Source organism: Primulina huaijiensis, chromosome 14 (assembly GCF_012295235.1).
Source record: "Primulina huaijiensis isolate GDHJ02 chromosome 14, ASM1229523v2, whole genome shotgun sequence".
In the NCBI taxonomy this organism is placed as follows: Eukaryota; Viridiplantae; Streptophyta; class Magnoliopsida; order Lamiales; family Gesneriaceae; genus Primulina; species Primulina huaijiensis.
The window spans coordinates 7014691-7020734 of record NC_133319.1 but is presented as its reverse complement, the minus strand read 5'-3'; the positions used below and the strand labels follow the sequence as shown (position 1 = coordinate 7020734).

The 6044-nt window shown below is 37.4% G+C and overlaps 1 pseudogene; it reads left to right on the top strand.

Moving 5' to 3' along the window:
• The first annotated feature begins 2085 nt into the window (after positions 1–2085).
• LOC140956720 (uncharacterized) lies at positions 2086–5670 on the top strand (annotated as a pseudogene).
• The last annotated feature ends 374 nt before the right edge of the window (positions 5671–6044 follow it).

Sequence of the window (6044 nt, the reverse complement as noted above, 5' to 3'; positions counted from 1 at the left end):
ATTGGGAGAGTAGGTGGGAGACTTGTTACGTCTTATTCACACCGGGATCCCTAGACTTATATATGAGTCGAGTTAAAGAATAAGAGTCGAAGAGTTTTATCTGTATTCACTAGTGTGTCATAATTACTGATTTATGTGTTATGATTTTATATTTATTGCATGACATGCATGTATACATGTTTTATACTGGGATTTGTTCTCACCGGAGTTTCCGGCTGTTGTTGTGTCTGTATGTGTACATAACGACAGGTGGGGCAGGATTAGGGTCGCGAGCAAGATGAGAGATCAAGATATTGTGGTGATTTCGGGCATAGCAGATTACTAGTCGTTTTGTGCTTGACGTGTACTGGATTTTCTGAACACTAGTATAGGATTGTACTAAAACAGACTTGTATGTACATTATGTTTGTTTAATCAAATCAAGAATAGTTCCATGCTTCATTTATACATTTGATTTACTGTTAAAAGCAAAATTTTGACCCACATTTTCTAGCAAAGATCCAACTAATCCCCAAAGATAATCGAGTTAGAGCCCGGGTCCCCACACTAACTAGAAGTCTTGATATAATTTTGAATTTCCTAAAATACTATTTATTCTTATCAATTGCTCTCTCCCAAAGCACAACACTCATTGTTCTCCCTCTAAACAAACTCGACGTCATTTTGGTTCTCTTTCAAAGAAGAGCACACATCGATTGTTAAATTTTAATGGATGATTTTTTGTTGTTGTTGATTTCGGTTTTTATTTTTGTTTTCCAATCATCTTAATTTATGAATTTTGTTTACCAAAATAGGAAAGGTTGTGTGTATCAGATATAAGTGTTATCTCGAATGTTGTAACACATCGCGACAACATGCAGTGAAATAATATAAATACAAATAAATAAATTAATTAAAAAATAACGTAAAGATAATTATGCACATGTAAACACACTTGTGCGATGCTTCATGAAAAAATAATCACTAGAAAATAAATCGAGTTTACAAAATCAATACCAATTAAAAACAAAACACTATCTTACCTAACAAGTCAATAAAGTAAATTGCATGTTAAAATATCAAAACAAAAATAACCAAAACACGAGAATGCAAATATATGTGGTCAATATTGGGAGCAACAAAACAATTCTTCAATAAACACTTTGTATGAGTATTGTCTTCAAATGTCCCGAACACGTCACGACAACACATTGAAATAGCGATGCTTCTTATTTACGAGTTCTTCTGAAAATTCTCGAGCTTTATCTCTGTCCTCTCGTATCTCGCTCATCTATTGTACAACAATCATTCTTCAATATGTATAGACATGTTTTGATCTTGATATGATTCCTTTAATAGATTCATACAAGATAGGAAAAATAGTCTTACATTAGAAAACATACTCTTTTAAGTATTAAATATAAAATATAGAGTTTAAGAAACTCAATATTATAAAAAGACAAAACTCTTAATATATAATCTTATTTAAAAGAAAAAAATAATTTTAAAGAATTATGTCTTACAATGCATGCAATACAAGTCACGTTTTCTTTCATATCTGATTATAAAAAAAACAAAAGAGTTTTCATGGGAGTGACAAATTAATAGTACACTTGGAAATTCACAATTTTGTTTTTCATATTTTTGTATAGATATGATTTCTAATTTTTTTTTGGTTGTTTATGAGTTTTTATTAAAAAAATATGTAGTCGATGACCATACGTTTATTAAATTTATTTTGTTATAAATTAAGTTGGTCTAGGTAAAATTTGTGCAAAATTTAATTAAATTGAGTTTTCCGTATAAAAAAGTAGGGTATTGAGAAAACGTTATTAGCTATAACTTTTAGATATAAAAATATTTTTGTAGGAGAAGTTTATTAATTATTCTTAATAAGTTTAATCCCAAGGTAAATTACATCTTTGAAATAAACTCCAGCCTTTGTACCTATATAAACGTATTCGTTTTTTGAGTTTATATGACAAAAAACTAAAATTAAAACTCTAATATATTTTTGAAAATATAGTGTTTAGCATAAAAATAAACAATATTTTCATTTTTGAGCTTGACAATAAATATTTAATTTAATATAATATTCTTTACCGAGAGAGTCTCGAGAAATTGAGCCTAAAAATCTGGGAATTTGATGCCAATGCCGAGGCAATTCTTGAACGATGCCCCGAAATTCTTCCATCTTCACCGAAAGTACCGTTACTATTTCTTCTATTTCCTCCTTTTCTCGCTCCAAATTCTTGCACAAAACGCCATCAGCGCTTCCAACAGTGAAGTTTCTGTTTTATTTTATTGGATTCATTCTTCTTCATTGACTCTTTCTGCTCTGTCAAATTGGAACTCGCGAGATTCTAACCCTTGTAAATGGTCTTACATCACTTGTTCTCCTGATTATTTTGTCACGGAGATAAATATTCAGTCCATTCAGCTCGGTATTCCTTTTCCTTCAAATCTTTCCTCCCTGCGATTTCTTGAAAGGGTCACCATTTCCGGGGCTAATCTTACTGGAACAATCCCAGTTGATATTGGAGACTGTCTCTCGCTCAAAGCAATCGATGTCAGTTCGAACAGTCTTGTGGGGAGTATTCCTTCAACCTTTGGGAACCTTAAAAGCCTGGAGGAGTTGACATTGAATTCTAATCAATTAACTGGAAAGGTTCCACTTGAGCTAGGGAACTGCAGTAGCCTGACAAGTCTTCTATTATTTGACAACAGTCTAAGCGGAAGCATTCCTGCTGAGCTTGGAAACCTGGCAGGTTTAGAAATCCTGAGGGCTGGAGGGAATCAAGATATCAATGGGGAAATCCCTGATGAGCTTGGAAATATCCAGAATCTGCGAGTTTTGGGTTTAGCTGATACTAAAATTTCCGGTGCAATTCCAGCTTCCCTTGGTAAGTTGAAGAAGCTTCAGGTTCTGTCTCTTTACACGACAATGCTTTCAGGTGAAATCCCCCCCTGAGTTAGGCAATTGCTTGGAGCTTGTGGACTTGTATTTGTAGAAAAGAACAGCCTGTCAGGCTCGCTTCCGAAGGAACTAGGAAAGCTTCAGAAATTGGAGAAACTGTTGCTATGGCAGAATAGTTTCGTGGGCCCTATTCCAAAAGAGCTTGGTGATTGCAGAAACTTGGTGATTCTTGATGTTTCGTTGAACTTCTTGACATGAAGCATACCGGAGACTTTTGGGTACCTGACCGATCTTGAGGAATTAATGCTCAGTACCAACAATATTTCGGGCACAATCCCTGCTGTTATTTCCAATGCCACGAGCTTGATACAGTTTCAAATCGACAGAAATCAGATTTGTGGCTCAATTCCGTCAGAACTTGAATCTTTGACTCAGCTTCAAGTTTTCTTTGCTTGGGATAACGAGCTTGAGGGAATCATTCCTGCAACATTGTCCGGTTGCAAAAGCCTCCAGGACCTGGATTTGTCGCGCAATGCTTTGACAGGCAGCCTACCCAAGAGCCTTTTTCAGCTAAAAAATCTAACCAAGCTTCTCTGTATCTTTAACGATATATCTGGTTCTTTACCACCAGAGATAGGTGACTGCAAATCTCTTACAAGATTGAGGCTCTCTGGCAACAAAATCACCGGAGAAATACCAAAAGAAATTGGATTTCTTACCAATCTGAGCTTTCTAGATCTCTCTGATAACCACTTAATCGGATCAGTGCCTGATGAAATCCGCAATTGTGGAGAACTGCACATGTTGAATCGGGCTGGAAATTCACTCACCGGATATGTGCCTCGTTCTATCTCTACGCTGAGTAAACTTGAGGTGTTGGATGTTACAACGAATCATTTATCTGGACCGATTCCAGGGAGTTTTGGAGAATTTTTTCTCTCAACAGGCTTTCACTTGGCAGCAATTCCTTTTCAGGGCCAATCCCTTCAACCCTCGGTCGCTGTTCAAGGCTTCAGTTACTTGACTTAAGTCAGAACCAGCTGTTTGGAAGCATCCCGGTTGAAATATTTGAAATCGAAGCTCTTGAAATCGCTTTGAATCTCAGCTGGAATAGCTTGACAGGGGAAATCCCTCCTCAGATTGTTGCTTTGAACAAGCTTTCAGTACTTGACCTTTCCCACAATAAGCTTGGAGGAGATCTGATGTCTCTTGCGGGGCTCTTAAACCTTGTTTCACTGAATGTCTCTTACAACAATTTCACAGGTTTTCTCCCAGATAATAAGCTGTTTCGGCAGTTATCTTCAACTGAACTGACAGGAAATCAAGGCCTGTGTACTCGGGGACGTAACTCATGTTTCCTGAGAGATGCAAAAGAAATGGGACTGCCTGGTGACCGCAGTATTACTTCATGGCGGCTAAAACTGGCTATTGCATTGCCGTCTGTCGTTACTGCAGCCTTGGAGATTCTTGGAATAGTAGCAGTTTTAATGGTTAGAAAAATCAGCAAGAATACCGATTCTGAATTGGGAGGACCTGATTCTGTTTCTTGGAAATTTACACCGTTTCAAAAACTGAATTTCTCGGTCGATCAGGTTTTAGGTTGTCTGGTCGAATCCAACACAATCGGTAAGGGATGCTCGGGAATTGTTTACCGAGCAGAACTTGACAATGGTGAAGTCATTGCAGTAAAGAAGCTATGGCCAACGGCTGTACAAGTTGGTTACAACTGTCAAAATGATCAGTTGGATGGTAACTCGGTTCGAGATTCCTTCTCAACCGAGGTGAAGACTCTTGGGTCAATCCGACACAAGAACATCGTCAAGTTCTTGGGTTGCTGTTGGAATCAGAATACGAGGTTGCTTATGTACGATTACATGCCCAATGGAAGCCTAGGAAGTCTCCTCCATGAAAAGAGCGTACCGTGCTTGGATTGGGATGTGAGGTATCGGATTATATTAGGTGCAGCTCAAGGTTTAGCGTATTTACACCACGATTGTGTTCCCCCTATCGTGCACAGAGATATCAAGGCGCGTAACATTTTGATAGGTTTCGATTTTGAGCCGTATATTGCTGATTTCGGGCTTGCTAAGCTCGTTGATGATGGTGATTTTGTTCGTTCTTCTATTACAGTTGCTGGTTCATATGGTTATATCGCTCCAGGTTCGTTCAAGAACTAGATTTAAATCCGTTCTTATTCAATTCATTTTCATCATCTCTTGCAAAACCCGAATTTGGATACATCACGTTGACAAGTTCAACAAATTCTGTTTCCTTGGTTGTGCAGAATATGGATACAGGATGAAGATCACAGAGAAAAGCGACGTCTACAGCTACGGAGTCGTCGTTCTTGAAGTCTTAACGGGTAAACAAACGACTGATCCCACCATACCGGAAGGCCTTCACATTGTGGATTGGGTGAGGCAAAAAAGAGGTGGAACTGAGGTGCTAGACCCCAGTTTACACCAAAGACCAGACCCCGAAATTCAAGAAATGATGCAAACTTTAGGAGTTGCAATGCTTTGCGTGCATCCTTCTCCCGAAGATCGTCCCACAATGAAGGATGTAGCAGCAATGCTTAAAGAAATAAGATATGAAAGAGATGAAATCACTAAACTTGATCATGTTGTGATAAAAGGATCAAAAGTTAGTGACGCAGAATTAAATACGGTGAAGGACCGTCCTATAAGATGAAGAGCCTGTATCTTTAGAATAACAATTCAAGCTTTTCAGCAAAATCAAAGATTGCGGATCATAAAATGTTCCAAAACATTTGATAATTGACGTGCAAAATAAAATATTATTTTGTCCACACGTATTCTTTTAGTCAGACACATCGATACTACTACGCATACCATATTGAACTTATAAGTTGTTGATACACACATATTTTGGTTGAGATATGTTATATTATAATTTTTTTTGTGTATCTCTCGACACATTGATGTTGGGATATCGGTTTTTCTCGTGTCCAAATCGCAGCGGAAGTTTTAAAATTTTATGTTGAATTTCAAAATGTTTGGACACTCGCATGGTTTAGATGATATAATCATACATAGGATGTCGGAAGATATACCTTAGTGAATAATTCACTCGGGTCCAACTATTCCGGCATTAGCGGACGTAGCTCTTGTTGTAAATCCCTACGAAC